This window comes from Lagopus muta, chromosome 4 (assembly GCF_023343835.1).
Source record: "Lagopus muta isolate bLagMut1 chromosome 4, bLagMut1 primary, whole genome shotgun sequence".
Lineage (NCBI taxonomy): Eukaryota > Metazoa > Chordata > Aves > Galliformes > Phasianidae > Lagopus > Lagopus muta.
The window spans coordinates 8,828,181-8,850,604 of record NC_064436.1 but is presented as its reverse complement, the minus strand read 5'-3'; the positions used below and the strand labels follow the sequence as shown (position 1 = coordinate 8,850,604).

At 36.3% G+C, this 22,424-nt stretch overlaps 2 long non-coding RNA genes across 2 annotated transcripts; one reads left to right on the top strand and one right to left on the bottom strand.

Annotated features, from left to right (window-relative positions):
• Positions 1 to 591: 591 nt before the first annotated feature.
• On the bottom strand, positions 592 to 22,325 carry LOC125692418 (uncharacterized). Its single transcript, XR_007376642.1, has 6 exons — positions 22,187 to 22,325; positions 17,131 to 17,236; positions 14,594 to 15,120; positions 14,232 to 14,282; positions 10,433 to 10,541; positions 592 to 685 (listed from the first exon to the last, which is right to left on the bottom strand). It is a non-coding gene; the product is annotated as an uncharacterized LOC125692418 (long non-coding RNA).
• On the top strand, positions 673 to 14,598 carry LOC125692416 (uncharacterized). The gene is made up of 5 exons (XR_007376640.1): positions 673 to 1,352; positions 3,219 to 3,359; positions 4,134 to 4,200; positions 12,703 to 12,800; positions 14,419 to 14,598. It is a non-coding gene; the product is annotated as an uncharacterized LOC125692416 (long non-coding RNA).
• Positions 22,326 to 22,424: the final 99 nt, after the last annotated feature.

Below are 22,424 nucleotides of genomic sequence, written 5' to 3'. Positions count from 1 at the left end.
AAGTATACTATATATAAATTGTTTAGAAGAAAAAGGAAGTAGAATCATAGAATCACCAAGGTTGCAAAAGACCTAAAAAAATCATCCAGTCCAACCGTTCACCTATTACCAATATCTTCCACTAAACCATGTCCCTCAACACAATATCCAGTCTTTCCTTGAACACCCCCAGGGTCGGTGAATCCAAAGATTGCTGCCTTGTGCCCCAGAATTCACTGTGAGCAGGAATCAAATTTATCTTAGGCTTAGATACAATTTAAAAACAGTAATAACAAAACACCAAAACACCATAAAAGGAAACCTAAAGAGCAAAGGGGCAATTGAGCATGTCTTTTGGAGATCCAAAACAGCACACTGAGTAAAGGTTGCCTACAGGATATAAAAGAAATGCACTTTTTACATATCAGCTAAGCAGTTAAGGACCGCAGTGCTGCTTCTGCCTCACGGTGAAGATTTCAAATCAGCCTTCCAGAGTGTGCCCAAAACACTAGCCTGGAGGCTGCTCTATTTGCTTGTATTCCTGTCAAGACTGGGACTAGCTACTGTGCTGCCAAGAGAGCAAGATTTCGGGGGCATGGAAATGTAATGAGTCTTGGTTTGCCCCTTGTGCCAAAATGTTCTTTCCATCCAGGAAAATCCTTCCAGGTGAAAGCTGTACGCGCTCCTCTGTGCAGTCATGTTCACTCTGACTGTCAGTCGGAAAAGAAAAAAAGAGAGAGAAGATACGCTCAGCACGGAAATCAAAACAGAGAAGGCTCAATATCAGTACCTTTTTTCAACCTCATTCCCCAGAGTTGTTACAAAACTGCCATTAAATATGTTTGTAAATGCATCTCTGATCCTGCCTGTGCAACTACTACATCCTACAAGTTTTGATAATTTCAGCAGGTACATTATAGCTGTATTTGAGAGAAGGTTGAGGTCTCAGAAGCAGTTACAGTGGTTAGAGTTTTGCAGCTACAGATGATCAGTGAAGTGAAACTGCATACCATCACGCATAAACACAACGTTGGACACAAAGAAGCCAGCCTGAGAGGCCTCCTGAAAACATTTCTGCAACAGGAATACTTTCAAGAAATATTTCATTTTCTGTCACACCAATTTTAACAAAAACAGGAGAAAAAGGAAATATACAGAACTTACTTTTGTTATTTCTATTGATCGTTTAACTGCTTTTTTTTTTCTTCCTTTTAGAGATGGCTTAGTCATTCACTATTGTTGTAGTAAGACTCCTAAAAACAGTATATTGTGATAAATTTTATACATTATGACACATATTTATTTGGCTTTATAGGGGCTCCATGTGATGAGTTTGACAAGCTTCCCTGATGTGACTGAGGCTCCTTCAAATGGTTTGTCAGCTGAAAAGAGCAGAGGGCTTCAAAGTGCTTTAAAAAGATTAATATTTTTTCAGTTCATCATTATTGGAAAAGTGCACGGAGAATAATTTAGGTCAAAATTTGGCTTTGATCAGAAGTAAGGCATATTTGGGAGTGAAATATATATATGTATGAGTACATACTGACATGATTTTTCATAAGAACAGAGTACTGCTCAAGACAATTGCTGTCCTTTATTTTAAAAGAGAAGTAGTTTGTCCTTTTTGTGCTAGATGCGAATTTCATACTTTCCTCTCTGAGATCACTGTTTGCATCAGTTATATCAGAGAACATTTATAATAAGATAAGAACATTCATAATAGGATAACCTAGGACAGGATAATGAGTGTTTCTCAGTCACTCAGGGAGAAAGAAGTACAAAAAACTGATTCTCATTTTGAGCTATCCTGCCTTGTCTTCAGCTCAGCCATTAGTAAAGGCCTGTGCCTTAACATATTAGCATAACCTTCTCTTGTATTGTAGGTCAGGAAGATTTTAAATGGGAGTTTTCTCTCATTTGTCAAGACAATTTCTCCTTTGACATAATCCAGAAGGTAGAAGCTCTTGTTTCCATATCTCTACTATTTTTGCTGGAAACAGATTACGGGAGCAGCATCTTTAGTCTTCCACATAATTATTCCCCTTCCGCCTTGCTACCAATCTTGATTTTTTGAGTGTGTCATTTAAAATGAACCACCTGCTTTTCCCTCAGGTGTAAATCCTGCATAAGACTCTCCTTAGTGGTAATCATTGTAATATATCAGGCAAGACCAATAAAACAGAAAATTAATGTTTTTACGCTCCTTTGTATCTGTCCTGCAAGTCTTATATTTATAAATATATTCTTAATTAAGGTTTTATAATAGTGCCGTAGGGCTTCAAGGGTGATGTGACTGCATTACTGACTAACATGAATTGTCACTGGTAATACCAGTGTTCAGAAAGATTATGGAGATTTATTTTAAACGGAGCGTGTATAGCGTTACACGTGTATGCAGCTCTGAAATGAGCTAGTAGCAATAACTGTGGCTAAAATCCTCCCAAGGAATTTACGTGTAGATGTGATTTATGAAAACATTCTGTAGTTATTAACAGACCATATGTTAATATTCCCCAACTGGAAATATTTAGAAATTTATGTGCTAAGTAGCAGACATTTTTTGACATTTCATTTTTTCTTACATTTATGTCATAATTAAAATAGCTTCAATGCAGTCTGAGCTTCAGTTATCATATAAACTGCAATCCAGTCCTTTTTCTTTCCTTCAGCTGCTCTTGTGTTTATATTTTTTTTATATAATGGGCATAATATTGTAAAAAAAAATTAAACTTGTAGACAACTTGCAATATTTCATTCTACAAATATCTCCAACTTACGTGCCTTATATTTAGCTTGCATACTCAGAATATTAATGAGCAGCATTTGTTATTGTCTGAATGTTTAGTTAGTGCTGATAAAATCAGCATATGCAAGTGCAACAAACCTGTGAGGGAAAAGCTGTACAGCTTGTCATATAAAGGTTTTTTATCCTTGTTTCTTCCAATGCTGCTAAGTCAAGCCCAATTTAAAAAAAAAAAAAAAAGTATTCATGCAGCTTATAATACAGTCTGAAACAGACACAAGCTTTAGAATTCAGTGGGACTATAGTGCACCACCACTCAGATTTTATAACAGTAAATCATTATGAGTGTCAATGGTTTATAGAGATCCCTGTCCTTCAGTTATGAATATTTGTATTTCAACCAAGTGTTCTATCAAAACAAAATTTGTAGCTGTTTGCTAAAGATCAGTGGCTGGAATAAGAACAGTCTCAATGTTCTTTTTTTCTTTCCCTGTAGCAGTTTCACATGACTTAATTTTAAAAACTGATACAGCTAAAAATTCCTTGGTATTCAGTACATGAAAATGTCTACATCCTGCTTGTTTCAGTCTCAAATTGAATACTTCTAAGCACATCTGTACTACCATCTACTGGAAAGGTGAGTAACTATGTATCAACTGTTTCCATCTGTTTCAGAACTCAGATTAATAATAATTAAAAAAAAAAAAAATCAATCTTCCAATTCTTCCACAAAAATTACATCTTTCTGTGTACTGTAAGATATACAGACACTAGAAATCTCTCAGTGGTAATCTTTTGCAGAGATCAAGGCTAGGTAGTTTTCGTGAGGATATATTTCAGCCAAAAGTGAGATACTCTTTATTTATTTATTTATTTTTAATGATAAGGTATTACTTATCAACAGTTCTTTCAGCTTTTGAGATAAGTAGAGGGAGGAGGTGTATAATTATATTCCTCAGGCAAATGAGGACTCAGAAAATTCACCAGAGCATGACAGAGACAGGTACTAAGCATGCCATATTGGGCTTCTCAGCTCTAGATATCAGTTATGTTTCCTTTTAATTTGGTTATGCCATTCTAGGGTATCTGGCAACAGTGCTGCCAAGAACTGCATCCTTCCTTAGCAAGAGGAAGAAACGTCTTCTGAAGTGAGATAAGATTACTGCTCTTAAATACGTAACAGCCTGCATTCTTCACTAACCAGCTGTGCATGCACACACACGCAAATGCAAACACAATAGGAATTGTGCAAATAGTGCAGCTGGATACCATCAGGGGAACACAAAAACAATCTCTACCTGCCTTGCATGTTATCAGCCACCTAGACAGTTACATCCTTCCTGCAACTGGTCACACACAAACATTGTTACCTGGTTCTGGGCAATTAAATAATACTTGTTACTGACTACAGGCTTTCCCAATTTATTCTTCAAGGACTTACACAGGCAGATGCAGAGAGAGATGTGCAGGAATGTAAGGTAAGTGTACGTAAATGAAAAGCAGAGGATGGCAGCGGCGTTATTAGTTTCTGGATATGAGGAAACAGCTGCACTCAGTACATCTATTTAGAATACTGAAGATAAATTATTTTAAGAAGGTCATTGTGTTTTTCTAAGACATATCAAGGACAGCAGAAATAATCCTCGTTTGTTAAGATGAAGTTTAGATGGAAAACTACTGACCATATACAGTGTTATAAACATAGATTATTTTAGCACATGAAAAGCAATAAAAATTATTGTAAAGAAAACTTTAAAAATGTATCTTTAGACCAAGTCTTGTAATCACCTGGATAGAATTTACCGCCATCTTTCTGCTCAGAGAGTGGAAGAAGAAATCCTATCTCTCATTAGGAAGCCACATAAGACCCACTGAACATCAGCAGAAGTTACTCCAGCAGCTGCATTTTGTATCTTTAAAAGATTATTTCCAGAAACAAGATATTAACTGCTTAGAGCATTAGATGCCATTCAGAGAGTCCTAGATAGGCTACAGCAAGGGGACCAGGTGAATGAGATTCAGCAAATCTGAGTCCAAGTCCTTGCATCTGGGTTATGGCTACTCCCACTACCAATACAAACTGGAGGATGAATGGAGGGAGCACAGCCCTACTGAAAAAAAACTTTGGAGGTACTGGTGGACTGTAAGCAAGACATGAGTCAATAACGTGCCCTGACAGCCCAGTAAAGCCACCCGTATCCCAGGCCACATCAAACGAAGGTTGATCAGCAGGTGAAGGGAGAAGATCCTGCTCCTCTACTCTGCGCTGTTGGGGCTTATCCTGGCTTAACTCCTGCCAAAGCAGGCTCCCTAGACCAGGTTGCACAGATAAGCATCTGTGCAGGTTTTGAACATCTGCAGAGAAGGACACACATAACATCTCTGGGCAGCCTGTTCCAGAGAGGAAACCTCATGTTTCATGTTTCTATTCAGACTTCAGCAGTTATCAGTTTTTTTCTGTCCCTTAGCTGATTCCTAAGAAGATTCTCTGATGTTAAAGAAGATGCAGATAGTCACTCAGTCCACCATTCAGTCTCTTTTCTTCATTTCACCTTCTCAGCTATAACATCTAATCTTCTTGTCCTGAATTTGCCCTTTATGCTTTCCTTTCTCCAAACCAGATTTTATGTCTCTCACTTCAATGGCTGCTTCCTGATAGAAATATATGTTCTCTTTTCCATTAGTAGTTGTGACATTAAATTCTCTGTATATTTTAATCTAGCCAACTGTTGTGTTTGTTGTTTTTTTTTTTCCAAATCATCTTGCTTGATTGCCATTCTTTGTTCCCATGCCAGTGGCTCTTCTTAGAAAAACACTGTAAGATGATCTTCTCTTGTACCTGCTAATAGTCAGCTGCTTTCACCTTTCACCAGTTTTTACCACATATTCCTTAAGATGGCTGATACCAAACTTACTGGCAATATTATTCACAGATATAATGCTATTCAAATTGATAAATACCTCTGTCACCTTTCTTTGGCTGTACTATTTTGGTAGACTATAACTTAAAAAGAGTGATCTATGATTTGTTTTCATGGTACAATTTATATAAGTGATATATCTTTCAAACACTTCCTCGAAAATCACCTCTGTCTTATGGCCAACTAAATGCTATCTGTTAATCATGTTGAGGGAAGTGATGGACTGCAACAATTAAGTTCCTTTTCTTATTTCTCTCTCTTTTTTTTTTTCTTTTTTTTTTTTTTTTTCTAATTAAATTCCTCACTGACCTCTTTAGTTTCAAATGAAAAATAAATACTAACAACATATAACTGATACTTAGGTAAGTTCTTCCCTTACACGTTTCAACATTTTTTTTTCTATATTTTTGCCTATCTATCTTTTGCACTGTAAATGTGCTGGACTAAGCTTTGTTTTTTCCTTACTTATCTGTACAGCCATCACAACCTTTCTCTAAAACTGAGAGAGGCTGTGGAATACTGCTATCAAATAAAGGCAACAACTTTTCAGTAGTTCCCTGCTGTCAATTAGGCTACAAACTACTCTGCTTTTTCCCTTTTTTTTTTTTTTTTCACGTGTTATGGGACAGAATTGAAAGGCAAGAAAAGAGAGACTTACCACTTATATTTCAGGCTAAAATATATGTTTAGATGTACTTGGGTTGGTTGTGCGTCTCTTTAGTCTGAGTCACTCAACAAGACAAACTGTTTGGCTGATCTGCACAAGGGTTTGTAGAGGGATAAACTGAACTGCTGTCCGAGAGCAGGATTAATTTCTCTGAGAATTTCCAATATATATGCAAATTTCAACATAGTCATTTTCAACATGTAAATGGGAACATGCATATAAAAACACGCAATTTCTAATCTTCTGACAGTAATTTGGGGCTGTCCTTCAAACTGTTCTCAGAGTTTTGACATTAACTTCCAGACCTATATATCTTAAAGTAGCTTTGACTCAACATCTGAAGCAATACAGAAATGCAAGAATCAGTAAAATCCTGTCATGTTCAGAACATTTTTCCCTTGAGGCACAGGTATGAAGTAAAGTAACATTACCAACACGTTCCGCCCACAAGAACCAACATCAACAAAAACTGAAAGAACCTCTACAACTTAGAGCCCATTGAATTCTAAAATGTGATTATACTCCCTACTTGAGCAGGGGGCTCAGCAGGAGGAACAGTGCCAAAACAACACCCTACTCCCACTCCTGGACTGCAGCTGAATTCGTGAATATTGCAGAAGCATTTTATCTTGATAAAAAAAGAGAATGAACGGATCAAATAAAAGCACTGAGTAGGAAAAACAGTCCTCTAAGCCATTCACAGTGGGAGGAGAAAAATATAGAGAAAGAGAAGACTACAGAACGTTTGAGATTGGAATGACATGATTTCCTTCTGTCATTATTAAAATTCATTATTTTTAAAATAGCACATTTATACAGCTGGTTTTTTTTTTTTTTTTTTTTTTTGAGTCAAGCATGTAAAAAATGGGGGAAGGTTGTATTTAAATTACCTTTTCCAGAACATTAAATCAACCGTGTTTATTGTTCGTTATGTGGCAGGTGGGACTGCATCTAAAAGTGAAGAGTGCCACCATCAGGACGACTGGCCAAATGGAAGCTTTTTAAAATTTCGAATGTTACTTACTGCAACCTTTCCCAACCTCGCTGGCAAAAACACTCTTCAAAATTTTATTACCTAATCTTATCTTTGCACTTAAGCAAGGAAGAGTGATTGACAGGAGGTAGAGAAGGTAGAGATATCCCTGAAACCTCACCCTCCTTTTGATCTCCCTGTGTCACAAATGCTCCATGTTGTCTTTCCATTCTTTCTTTCACACAGTGGTGTATTAATTGGTGTATTAACCTATACTTGTCCCTACTGCTACCTTAAAACAAACAAACAAACAAACACACACAACGAAAAACCTGATGTATTTAATTAATTTAGTTTTTTACATTAGTTAAATTGGTTTCATTTATTGATAATCGAGAGAACACTAATTGTATGCCAAGAGATACCTTGACCTCTGATTTAGCAATATAGAATCATTCAGGCAGCAAAAGACCTGTAAGATTATCTAGTCCATCCATCAGCCCATCACCATGATACGCCTGCTAATTCCATGTCCCTCAGTACCACATCTGCACATTTCTTGAAAATTTCCAGGAAGGTTAACTTCACCACTTCCCTGGGCAATCTGTTCCTCTAATACGGCAGTCTCACTCTTTCTAAACTTATAGGCATACAAACATGTTTTATTCTTTCACAGAATAAGAATTTAAACAGATCGTTCAAATAAGTGAATTTCATTAAAAAGTTCATTAAAATGAAGCATAATGCAACAAGCTGAGTAACACACTAAGTCTTGCCTTAGGCAACAAGCAGAATTTATTTACTTTTGGTTCCTTTATCTTCCAAACCACTAGTGTCAGACTATGATGGATGAAGTGAAAAGTGTTTCTATACCAAAATCTGAATTCTCAGTAAATTGCTGACAGCTGGTGTCATTCCAAATTAGAGATAGACTATTACTAGTGATCAGTTTATTCAGTGAATTTAGTAGTTTTGACTGCCCGCAAATTATTTGTGAATGGGTTTTGATTTTTCATGCGCGTTTGTTTGTAATTGATTTTCGTTTGAGATACTGTTTGCATGGAAAAGTGCTCAACTCTCTGCTTCTATGAGAGCATTCTTGTAGATGAAATCTGTCTTTCAAATGCTCTATGACTGGACAGTAGAGAAAGGTCATTGAACACAGCCAAGAACCCACAACCAAAGAACATTTTCTCTGCAAGAACATATAAAATAGCATGTTTCATTCGTGTAATTCTAATTCAGATATCTATTTTGCTTCTATCAGTTTCTTTTGGATCTATCAGCTTGCTGTATACTACCTAAAAACATAAGCAAAGAGAAAAATTAAAAGATATTCAAAAAGCATGCCCATTTTTTTTTTTTGTTTATTCCTTCTTTCCTAATGCAGAGGACTGTTTTCCCTATTTTTTTTTCTTTCAATAGAGAGAGAATATGAAGAAGCACAGAAGCAGTAAAAATCCTCATGTTGTTTTATACTGTTCCTCTATTGCTCAATCTTTATCTCCTCTTGTTTTTGTTTTTGTTTTGTCTTTTTTTTTTCTTACATATAGGACAGCCCCCCCATTTCATATTATAAATCTCGCACTTCTCACTTGCTACCAAAAAATACAAGAAGAAAGAAGAACTAAACAAAGTTGTGTTCTTATTTGTTATTTAGATAGTTAATACACACACAAGTAATTTTCCTGCAATGCCAGAAAAGTGAACTTGATCATCGGGAAAATTTTAGCAGAAGATTTCCCTCTACTTTCTGCATCTTGCTTGAAACAGTTCTTTTCCTTATCTATTGCAAAACCTTTCATTCAACATGGTCTTGCGTACTGTTATACTATCTTTATTTTATATTATTTCCAAAAGAAAATACATATTCAATGTTTATTATCGTGTCATTAGGGGAAATAACCCTACTCTCCTCCCCTACCTTTACATAGATGAAAACGCTTTGGAATATCCTTCCCTCACCCCAGTCCTTCAGTTAGATTCAGAATCAAAAAATAAGCTGCTCATAAGTGGTAAAAGATGTCAGAAAATCTCAGGAGACCTTTATCTCACAGGAAGAGACAGGTCTGCATCAAAAGTAATTCTATTTAAAATGGACTTCAGTTTGTGGAGATCTCATGGGCACTTCTCTAATCAAAATGGAGTAATTGTTCCATGAAAGCAGGATTCATACGTAATATACATTTCGATGCAGCCGTGCTTGAGAGGGAAGATTAAAATGATTTCAGGAAAGGATATGCACAATTCAACACCGAGTAAAAGAATAATCTTTAGAGAACACAGAAAAGGGGCTCTTCTCAGAAGTATAATGCATGCAAAATGCATTCACATGAGAAAAGAGCACTGTGATAAGGTTCCATAAAACTGACGCTATGTTATTGGTTTTTTGTTTGTTTGTTTGTCTGCTTTATTTGTGACACCAATATTTACTGCCCTGTGATTTGCAATGTCAATATGCATGCATCATTTTAGGGCTTCCATGAATCACATTCCTCCTTTCATTTTTCAGGTGCCACAAGCTGGACTTGTGCTGCCTCTATTCTAGGCTGACAAATTCAGCAATGATAGAATCACCCTTCCTTTTCTGTGCATGCACAAAATGTCTTTGCTAATTAAAAATAATCTATCATTCTTCATGTATTTAAGACAGCCATGTAGTTTTCATGCCTGTGAACACTGCATCTCTTACAGCACCCCACTGACAGAAAGGAATACTACTATTATTTTCATTTTACAAATATGGAATTGCAACTGGTAGACAAAATGACTTCTCTAGGGTTGTGCAATAAGTCCACAGAAAAGTATAGAATTACCAGAGATGTTGAGGTTTATGCTACCACTATAACTGCTTGACCAAATGTTTGTATTCTTTTCTAGAGTATGTTACATCCTAAACAGAACAGTGACACAAACTCTTAGCAGAAAAATAAAATAATCCTGGAGAATACATTTCAAATCTGTATATAACATCACACATGGATATAACATTATGCCTACCATACAAATTTTCCAAGCACATTTCTGAAACTTTAAGAATATCAGATATCAAACAAAGGTGCTAGTCTTTTTTCCTCCCAAATAAAAATATTAATAATGAAAACAACAACAACAAAAAGCAGCAAGTCTTCAGCAAACTAAAAAATTACCTGAGTTTTCAAAGCTTCAGGCCAAAAATACGGCGATTAGAGTAAATATTCATCTTCCAAGGAAGCTTCAGCATCCTGGACAGAGAGGTGATGACAAGCAACTGCAAATCTGAAAGCAAGTAGGATTGGTGTTACGATACTTAACCGCACAGTAAGCGGAAACATTAAGGCATGAAATTTTCATATATTGTATACAGTGCTTCATCAGAGTTTTATGTATATGATGTTGAGGAAGGAAAAACAGAAGGAAAAAGAACAATCTAACATGATTTTTATTAACAATTCTGTGTTTTGTTCAACTCATGTTTAAAGAGAAAAGGGATATTGATATTCCATTGTAAAGGTGATGATGTTTATTATCCCACTCAATCTCATTTAATATCACTAATACATTTGCTTTTTAAAAAAACAAGCAAACAAACAAACTAGGCATATTTCAGATTGCACTTGCAGACTGTTTCATAATACTTGTAAAATTTCTTTTCCTCATTCCAAAATATAAAGAACAGAACATTTCAGAGCTCATTTCCAAGAGACAGCTTTATAAATAGAAGTGGAATGGGATAAGCAGGTTTAGATGGAGAATGTGGGCCCTTCCCTTAGCATGAGAGTTGTTACTGAAATAACAGAAGATTACTAAGCTGGAAATACAGAAAAAGGATAGATAAAATGCACAGTTCTCTTTCAAACTCTCGGTTGGCTGTAGGATCAGTAAGGGGTAAAGAAGAAACAAAAAGAGAAAATCATTACAGATGTTTAGAGGCCAATTTCAGAGTCGGTTTCATTCTGATCCTCCTTCTTTGCTAGATCTTTGACAATCATTTTTTACTTTGACAAGTCACATTTGCACATCAAGGCAAAATGTTTTTGTTACACGTTTAGTTCACTACTACATTTTATTGATGTTCATGTTTCAGTGAAATCGTTAATGTTACATTAATGCACATCTCTATGATTCATAGTCTTCTGATATTATTTTTTGGGGGTTCCATTCAGGTTTAAGCGCATATTTTTAAGAAGAAAAAAGTGAAAAGTTCTGTGACTACGATAGCTTTCTAGCGTATTTATATTTTGTGTTTTTGACACGCACTCCCCCACCAAAATAAATAAATGAACAATGCAAAGCCATCTCAACATTCTTAAAACATTGTTTCAATATTTCAAATAACATTTTTTGATTTTTTTTTAAATTGGCAATTTGGTAATGGTATTTTACTTTTGCTAAAGTGCCTTATTGGCTGCTCTCTAAAGCATCTCTCCCCAAAAGTTTCCTCGAAGAATATAAAATCATTTATATCAAAATGACGCTCAATTTACTGTCTTCTGCTGAAATTGTCTGAGAGGGAACTTCCATAAAGAATTTAACATAGAAAGTCAGTCTCCAAGGTCGGCATAATCTTGTCTGCTTTTATAACCAATTAATAAAACTTAATTTTAAAAACGTTAGAGAAATCCTCCTGGATAGCCACTGTAGTGCAAATCACTCCTCAGGAATATCGAAAAACGCTGCTCAGATCCCTGCTAACCAACAATCAGTTAGATTGCTTTGAAGCAGTATCTCTTATATCACAGGGAAGTGTTTTTGCCACTGTTATTTGAGTTTAGATTTCTTTTTGGCCTGCATAAGAAAAGTGGCATGTAGAAGGAGATGAACACTTGACTCTCCTTTCCTTGTGCTCACTGTCCAGTGCAGTGTTGTACAGAGTAAATGTGCCATAGAAAATATGGACAGTATTCGGTGTTTTTTTGTTTTTTCTTTTCTTTTTTTTTTTTTTCCTCTCTGTTCTTAAGAGGATTCTTCCTATAGGCCAGTAATCCACGTAGTGTACAAGCCAAAATTCCTAACACAGAACTGGGTGACAACCAAGAGTGACATGTTAGGATAGTGAGGAAAATGTGAAACTCCTTTTTTACAGAATAAGTATCCAGAAGAAGAATAATCACATCTTACTTTTTTCATAATCAGTTCCATTCACTTCTAAATAAATAAAGGCAGCTAAATTATACGAATATCTCAGTCTGCACACTTTCTCTGCTACCAGACTTCACCTTGTCAAAGGGAAAAGTTACGGACCTCAAAGTTATCGTCACCTCAGTGAACAACAAAATTCTTTAATCTTGCTGTGGTCTGCTGTTAACAAATTAATAAAAGAAACCAAAGTAGATACTTCTAATATCAATCTGACACTTTCAACTTCAAAAAACATCCCTGAAGTATTTCAGAAGGAGTATCAATATTACAGTGTGAAACTAGATTTATTTTTTTTCAGGTCTGGCATGAGGTTGAGCATATCAGAAAGTCTTGTCCAAGTCTCCAAGTGAGTTTCAACCAGATATCAGTTCATTAAAGCCTTGCTGTTTGCTTTAGGTGAGATGATTACTTCCACGGGTTTGGTTTCTATGCTTGTTGTAATGCACAGTATGTCTCCAAAGCCTCTTATTGAAAAATCTATTTTCATTGAGGTAAAATGGTTTTTCTTAATAGCAAACTTTGCCAAACTGTACTGGGTTATGCTATATATAATTGATACTATATTTTTCCTGTCAGTTTTCCTCATGGCAGCAGAAACATACCTCATCACTGTAATTAAGTCACTATAAATATACATTGATTATTCTGAAACCTGTGGTCTGATATAAAATCCCAGTGTTACTACGCTCCAAAACATAGCTTTGACATATTACTTACTATTACAATATTGTACTACAGCAAGATAGTAAACTGTTCAGTATAGTACTCTCAGGGGAATGGGGGAGGAAAGAGAGAGAAAACAAAAAACCTGATACTGTATCCTCCGCAGTATCGATTTTAGTAAAATGGTTTAGTGCTTTCTGTAAAGGGCTAAAATATTCCCTGTTTTGTTTTGTCTGTGAGAGTCAGACTTTTTGTCTATCTAAACTACTAAGGTTAAATCTACAGCAGAGCTTGCAATCAAGCACTTTTTAAAATAGTTCTGTGGATTGACAGCATCTGGGAGAAGTAAAATGCAGGGATCTGAATAGCTGGCAACAAAATAATGTGTGCAGGGAGTTATCACATATATCATGGAATTGCAAATCCAGGATTTGTGTGCTTCGTCTGAAGGTTTTAGCAGGCTTTTACTATCTTAATGTAAAACAGGCATGAAAATCTTGTTTTCTTCTGGTAATTAGTGAACAATCAGTGTTACTCCTTTTTATTTTCTTAGTTCAACGTTACTGATCTTGCAACATTATTTCCACTTTTTCTCAGCAACAATAATAAAAACTGTTTTCTTTAAAATTCATTATCTAGAAGAAGGTTCAGAGCCTCATTGCTGGACAACATTACAGTGATGAAGTCGCAGGGTGATATTTTTCAGTCTGACCTGCAGTTCAGAGCTCCTGACTCATTTTGAAATTGGTGATTTAGCTATTGTATTGTGATGTATGTATCAGCAGACGACTGTTGCACAACTTCATAATCTCACCAGCTACTGACTCTCACTGTACTGTATCTCTGAAAACACAGTACATAAAAAATACCAAATTTATCACTCAGGTTAATTTGCTTTAAAGTTATGTCAACTAGTGTATAATCAAAGAATATTAGGATGCTATAAGCACAAAATAGACAACAGATTTAGGCAAAGTAGACTATGATAATAAAAGAGAATAAATGGAAGGCTTACCCCTATCCTGGGCTCACCCACAAAACACCAACAGAGGCGATCTCCAGAAGAGATCCTTCCCCACTGGTAGCCAGCACTTAAACAGGTCTAGGAGAGGTGGACCCAGGAATTGCCTTTACCTGTGCTCCTCTGGCTGACTCATTGCTCACCTCAGTTGATCCATCAGAGGTTCAGGCCTTGACTCAGCAGTTCCCATACAACTAGAAAGGAAAACATAATGCTGTAATTATCAAAGAGCTCATGTACTATGAAGTTAACATTGTTGATCAGTAGCTGCTTGCAAATGGTCCTTTTTTAAAAATCTGAACATTAAGAGCTAATTTTCCTCTTTTTCAGATTTGCAAAAAGTGATTTTAAAAGTGGAAAGATTTTCTAATGGTACTGAATGTCATCCTATCATCATCCAAAAGAGAAGACAGGTTGGCTGGTTGCTTAAATGTAGCACTTCAAAACAACTCCTGGCAAGGAGGGATAAGCAGATGAATACCATGCTTTTTAGATCTCCACTTACCAAAACTTGACTTCTTTTCATCCTCCACCTTCTGCTGGAAGCAGTCATCTGAGGAATTGCCTGGGGACATGAGTTTCTTCTACGGTCATTGGCATCAGGAAAGATTGGCTACTTGATAAACAGAGATACATGTGTGATTTAGGATCATAACCAAGATGTGCTGCAGTAAAATCGTGTTCAGTCTAATGTAGATTTCAAAGAATGATGGAGATGTTGGAAGGAACAGTAGATCAGGTCAGCTCTAGTTCCAGGTAGCTCAGAATTGGAAAACTCTAGAGATAGGAAATTCCAAACTGTCTCCAGCAACGTGGTCACCACAGCTTTTGGAAGATTGTATCCCTCTCCCAGAGTGAAATAGTATTTTCCTTATACCCAGCGTAAAGAAGCATTTGTATCTGTCATCTGCATCGACCATGCAGAGTTTGAAGCTGATCCATCTGCAGACATTTTTGTGTTTGTCAGTGGTTTCACCAGCTTCTGTCCTGATCAAGCCTGAGTACCAATTTTACCATGCCCATTTTGGTAATCTGGAAACAGAAAATTCAAATTAGAGGCAATTCATTGAGTTATGGTCATAATACCGACTTTGGTTTGCAGGAAAGATGAAGCCCAGGATTCTAAAACAGATTTCTCAAATGACTATCTCCATCTATACTTCTTGTGGGTTAGTAGAGGAAGACTGACTTTGTTATGTTCTAAATATTTTCATTTTTTCCACTTGTAGCATCCAACTTCATATTGTGTTTTTAAAAAAATAATAATTCATTGCTCACCGTGTAATTCAGCAAAAGTAGCATAATTATATGCTTTTAAAGCTGTGCATTACTGTACTTAAATGCTAGGACAAAGATTGCTTAAAGTGCTGTTTATAAAGCAGTAGGGTAATTTTTTGGCTTCAGCGAATGAACTGCTAAAGACAGTTAAACATCCAAAGATTTGAGTCTAAAGTGGTGAGAAGTTGCATGACTTTAATTCTAGTAATGAATTAAATTCACAGCAATACCTAAAAGGTAATTGAATTTAGCCCCTAGTACTCCACTTATTTTTACCTTCTTTCAGTATTTGATGTTTATGCAAATGTGATGTCCCGGTGTCAGACCTGAATTTCCAGACTTTTAACTCACAAATCTCACTATTTTGCATAAACTTAGTATCTACAGTAATATCGTAAGTAGTATAATACTTACTGATAATACAATAACTTAATAGTTGATATAATTAATAACTTAAAAGTTGATCAATACTGGACACTTCTATTATATGCACAGCGTTTTTTTGTGAATTAGGATATAGCATCCTTTATCAGGTCTCTTAAAATTCAGGTACTACTCCACAGAACTGGAAATGCAGGCATCTTAGCAGCTGACAGTAAAAGTAACAGGAACGAGGAGTCAGAGAACTAAACAGCTAGCTTAAATAAGTTGGGATTGATAAGATTTCAAGAATGATACTAATATTTTTCATACATTAGTATGAATAAAGAAAGAAGTTAATTTAATGCAGTGGAATTGCATCTATCCAACTGAACAATGAATCTTCTCTCCAGACTTCCTGGAACTCCAGAACCTCATCTAGACATACTCCACTGTAGCTTTCAACCTTCAAAGGAAAATTGATTGAACACCACATAAATAACTTGGGGTTCGTGTGGAAAGAAATAATGAACTTCTTCAGTTAGCATGAACTTCTACCTTTTTTTTTTTTTTTTTTTTAAATTCAGCAACATTTGTAAAAAAAAAATTGTAAAAAATATTTCATCTAAATAAACCACTACAAATATTCTCATATATGAGCAAGTAAGGTTTTGTCTGGTGTTTTTTTCTATGCTGCCAAGCTGTTGCACACCTTTCTGGTGCAGGATTATTTTAAGTCTGCCAAAGATGTATAGTTTCTGAAACTTACTAAAATACTTTAGGTTACAAGGTGCTGTGTAAATATATCTAGTATACTTCAAAAATATCTTTTCCTGTTGGTGACTGCATGTATATATCCAAACATCAAGCACAGAATGCACTGGAAAATTTGAAATACTGATGGGATTATGTCACTAACATCACAATAGTTATTGAATATAAATCACAGAATCACAGAATCACCCGGGTTGGAAGGGACCCCAAGGATCATGTAGTTCCAACCCCCCTGCCTAGCAGGGCCACCAAACATACACATTCAGATCAGGTTGCCCAGGACCCCGTCCAACCTGGCCTTAAACACGTCCAAGGACGGGGCATCCACAACCTCCCTGGGCAGCCCGTTCCAGGGCCTAACCACTCTCCTAGTAAAGAATATGTATCAGGGAAGACAACTGAGACCAGAGATGCCCTCAAAATGAAATTCCAATCAGTTCATTGCAGCTCTTCCTGGGAAGAGAAGAGATCCTGTTCTTTTGATCAGCACTGTCATTTGCAATACAAGCATACACTTTAGTGGACCCTTCTAAAGCTGTTTATACTTACAGATTCAGATTCACAGTCTACTTTCCTTTAAAGCCCGTTTAGGGAGTATCTGCTGCATGTGCAAGTCTTTATGCTTCTTACCGAACACTGCATTTCGATTTCTTTTTTTCTTTAGTTGAACTGATCACGTGTTGATACGAGCCCCTATAGCAGTAGAAGAACCAGTCGTGCTCTTCGTGAAGTTCAGCTATACAGGGACAAAGAGGAAATAAATGATAAAAAAGGTTTTGCTAAATAATTTTGAATCATTTCTATGTCTAACGAATGCTTTGCACTTCTTGAAAACCAAAGAGATGTCACTATATTCATTCCCATCCTAATGTTTGTGAAGCAAATGCTAAGCTTCGCTCGAGAAATCAATTTTGCTTCTCTTCTTTTCGCCATGAAAATAAATAATCTGCCCATCTTAAACAGGCGATGTCTGTTCTCTTAGAAAGTTGCCTAGTAGAATGTTCAGTTCCAAATCTGATTGATTTATTTCCCCCCCCCCCCCCTTCCCTCCCCCCCCGGAAGATAAGCACCTTCAAAAGTTAAGAGAAAATGCTTTAAACTCATACTTTAAATGGGACATACTCATCCATTGTAAGAATGTGTGCAGGTATGATACTTCACTTCCTCCTGGAAAACCATCAACATTGCTGCCAAACCTTGCAATTAGTTGATTTGAAGAGTTCAGTTTCCCAGCAGTTCTCAGACCATGGCTACCACAGCTATCCCTCTGTTCATTTGTTGTTGAGTGGAGGCACTTTTTATATAGCATCTTAATGTTGAAGCCTTCTTTAAATGTGAGAGCTACGTGCGCATTTAATTCCTCTGCCTGAGACCTCTTAATCCTGTTTATCCTATCTGTTCAGAGATTCCTAATTATCTTCAGCAAAGTGGGAAATATCCTGCCTTTATTTTTGCTGAACTTGGTCCATTATACTTAAAAGAATTCAAGACCTTCTGGCCAAAGATTACCAAAATTAACTTGGCTATTGAACCAGTAAGAATTGTCTTGATACCTATGCTTATTTGAATAGTAACTAATCTATTCACATGCTGTCTACTACGTGTGAAAATACATGAAGGAATTGGAACTTGGGTCTTTTTCAAATTAAATTTTTTGCACAAGGTAAGAGCAGCATCTGAAAGTGGTGATATCTAATTTATGCACATTACACAGGTAGCATTCAGGTATTCTGGAATGCATGATTACATCACTAGATTATCCTCTCCTTGAAGCATTAAAGTATTAATTTACGTACATTATTTCTAGGTAGCATTGGCTCATGTTGCTCCTGCTAGGCTGTGATTTTTTATGAAGATTAGAAGAAAAAAATTGTGATGAAATCCTACACTAAGCCCTAAGAGAAACTGCAGGGAACTTCTTTTCTCATTCTCCTTTAAAGCTTTGTGAAACAGCCTTTTTTTTTTTCTTTTTTTCTTTCTTTTTTTTCATTGCTTGTTACTGAGCTGCCATTATTCTACTTCACAGTACTCGATCTGTAGCAATGCTACTTAGAGAGTATCTAGCAGTTAAGAGCTAGGAGTAAAAATCCAGTCATAAAATGACAGTACATAATTTTAGGCAGGAATAGATAAGAATTTTACATACAAACTTCTAAAATTAATTTTCCCCAAAATAAGATTTTACAGTTTAAAACACAACTTTACTTCAATTTATGGTTTTGTATTTCATGTGATAGTTACTGGCATGTACTGCATTGTCTAAAAGTAGTACTAGATTCTGAGTAGCCACCATATTTGGAGCAGTCTTAATTCTGTCCATCAGTAGAATGAGAAGAGAGAAATACACTTAAAAAAGGGGGAGAATAATACTTTGCAAAGTCAAGGCTCTAAGAAGGCAAAGGGAATTAGTTCATTATTGTTTCTGCTCAGCTTACAGTTTGCAACCTAGAGGAGTGAAAAGCCACTCATTGAATACTGTGTCAACACATGTATCTTATCTTTCATTACAACACTATCCTGCTGTTTTTACATTCTCAGAAGTGGATCTGCTAGGGAAACGTATTGATGTATGAACATTAGACTGATCTAATAATAGTGGTTTGACTTCAAGGTGTTCTGTGTAATTGGTTATCTCTTCTGTACATCTCTATTTAACTTTTTCTTGTTAGAGCTCAGTTTTCACTTGTAACTTTTTTTTGTTTGTTTGTTTGATCTCTGAATGCTTTTATTTTTTTCTAAAAAATAAACTGTTCTCACTTGTATCTTAGCTTTTAGAATTAGAACACAAAGGAAGAACCCCTTGCATATTCTGATAAATTACAGACTATTCTAAAACTTCTCTTTATTCATAACTTTAATATAGAGAAGTAAAACTAAAGAGAAGTGACTTCTCAGCTCTTTTTGATTGTTACGAGAGTGTTTATACTGCCTTTAGTGGAACAAGTTCTTCTCTCTCCTAAAATTTACCTAGTATAAGGATTAGAGACCTTATTTTGTAAAAACTAAGCTGAAAGCTTCCTCACTGAGGCTAGTTGTGGCAGTTTATGTCCCTAGAAGCACTGTCAGAAAAAAGCATATATATTTTTTGATCATTGATGGAATTAGGCCTTCAGGCAGCCACTGACAGCAGTGATACTGTAGCCACTGGCATAGTAAATGATTACAAGGAGTTCAGGCCAGTGTCAAAACTTAAAATGGTTACAAATGGTTAAAAAAAATCTCACCAAATATGCTTTTTGTATGTTTGTTTGTTTTTGGAAAATCCATACCCCACAAAGTATTTTTTTCATTTTCTTAAATCAGGTGGGCACCAGCAAACACTATCAAACAGAAACTCCCAGATTTTGATCCCAGTTTACACTCAAATTCCATCTGTAATCATCAAAAGCTATTCACTTTACTCCCAGTACTTGAAATCTCATTTCCTAAAAGGAGCATGTCAGGATGTTATTTAATGAAGAGAATTTTGCATCTAAATTAATTGCCTCTGCAGTGACATATTGAGAGAAAATGTATTGAGAGCTCATAACGTATAGCAATGGCACATGTCTTAAAGTGATTAGCAGTCCAGGCAGTGCCTGGTGGCCCCTGGCTCATCATGTTTCCAAAGATGGTGTTGAAAGTATCCTCCCACTCCTTCTATATGTGCTCCTGTTTCTCTCTTACACTGGAACCATCCCTTTAGTCTGTGGCAGTGGAGAGGGAGGTCCATCTTCTCTCCCCAGCAACACAGCTGCTATTCTGAGGAGTAGGCTTCTTCATATGGTCCTGTCAGGACCAAAAAATTTGAGGCCTTAAAAGCTACCAAAATTGAGTGTTCAGCCTATTCAAGCTATTGTTTCATATCACAAGTTTTAAATCTAACTTCCGCAAATAGTGAGTAAATGTTGCAGCATATGCTACATTCGTTGAGTAGCAGAGCCCTTACGGTTTGTGCCTTGAGAACATCAGCTAAAACAAAGTCTGTATCATTGATATCTTAAGCCTTTACTCCTTTTTTTCTCAGTCTTTTAATCTGACGACTGTTGAACCCTCTTGTGTTGACCTATGCCTAGTATAGGAGTATAATACTTAGTAGAAGAAGCAGGGGAATTCAGACATCTTCTTCAGAGTGTAACAAGATTGTAAGAAGACTCATGGGTCCATTACGTCTGTCCACTATTTGTATTCATTTAGACTCATTAATGATAAAAATCCCTTTTTCCTCTTCAGTTTCTGGACTCCTAAAGCTGTCAACTCATCCTGATTCAAAACGGAATTTCACTAAAGCCCTTCTCAAAAGATCACTAGAAATGTTCCTAAGCCAACTTATCGTCATTAAATATTTAAAAAGAAGATTCATTTTAAAAAGCCATGAGTTGGCCACCACTTCATTTAATTAACATTGATTCTGAAAGCACAATATAAATTTTAGTGCTTTTTTTAATCACTCTTTCTTTATATTCCAGTTGCACTCATTCTAAAAGCTTATATGATTATAATCACCATGCTCAAAGTGAAAGGATTTTTCCCCATGCCTTCCATTCCTTAAATTGTTTTTAGATTTCCCAAGGGGCGCATATTGTGTAAGATTATGATGATAAAGATTTTAAGGCAATTACGTTTCTTCAGTTGGAAGCTGAAGTTAATGTTTTTGAAGGCTGCATTCCCAAGAGCCCTGATAAAAACAGAAGCCACGGTGCTTCCTTTTACATCTGAGTCAAACAACTGTCAGAAACAAGGCATAAAGGCAAGCCTGTCTTTGTGAACCACAAGTCAATTTTTCACTTAATATATCTGTTTTGGCCTAACTATAAGATGTCTATAACAGAACATTAACAAACACTGTAATTTGCTGGGGTCAGCCAGGTCTGCAGCTTTGTGACTCTGAACTCTTAAAGTACGCTATCAGTTTTCAAAACCTTATTAGGTTTAACCCATTTTGGCGCCAGTGGCTTCTCGGAATCACCAATACACCCCTAATCAGAAAACCACAAAGAAACCAATCTGCTGCTATCAGAAACCTCAGAACAATTTTGTGTATTAATATTTCAGAAAGCATGTAGGAACACATGCTCCCTGCTGAGCATTACAACCAGGCAAGCTACAGGAACAGCAGAGACTGATCGTCAGTAAACCTGGCCAGAAAAACTTTCTACTGTCTCGTCTGGATGTGGTTTTGGTAACCAGAGAAGGAAAAATGAAATGTCTCACAATTAATAAATTCCCATTACTGTCGAGTGAGATAATACATGTAAGCTGCGTCTCTTACAGGAATAAAAAATATCTAAAACAGAATCTAAGCTCTATAATTTTGCACTATTACCCCATGGCTGATATTACACATCCCTTATTTTTGTTTCTCTTCCCATCTCTGGAGAAAAGGAATTAACATAGTGTTTGTGACATTTTTCTCACACATGAATTGTGCATCCTCAATACGGAATAAGTCATTAACCTACTGAATATTACCTTTCAAGCCACAGGAAAGAAAAAGGAGAAAAAAATGAGAAAGTATTTCTGATGGTTGAGAAAGAAGCCATCTTGCCTTCCTCCCATCCCTTTTCATGTTTTTCCTAGGGCAACTGTCCATGCAGAGGATGGGAGACAGGTCCAAGGAGAGATGGGGAGAGTGGGGTTCACCCCTTAGTTTTGTGATCCAAGCAAGAACTAAACTTGATGTAGCTATCTTAGAAATGATGCTTACCTTTCCCAGGGATGGTAAGAGGTTTTTCACGCTGTTGAAATGCTGCCATGAAAGTCAGGCCTCACAGCATGGCCATCAGAAACGTGGAAGGCACTGGTAGCTCCAGGATCTGCCCCTTCCCTTCGGCCACTTATGCGACAGTAATCTATATTCAAAAATAAAAAAAATACAGAGTCAGTATTTCAATGCCTATGTTGTATTTGATGAAATGCTCTGTGCTTCTGCAAAGCAGTGAGAC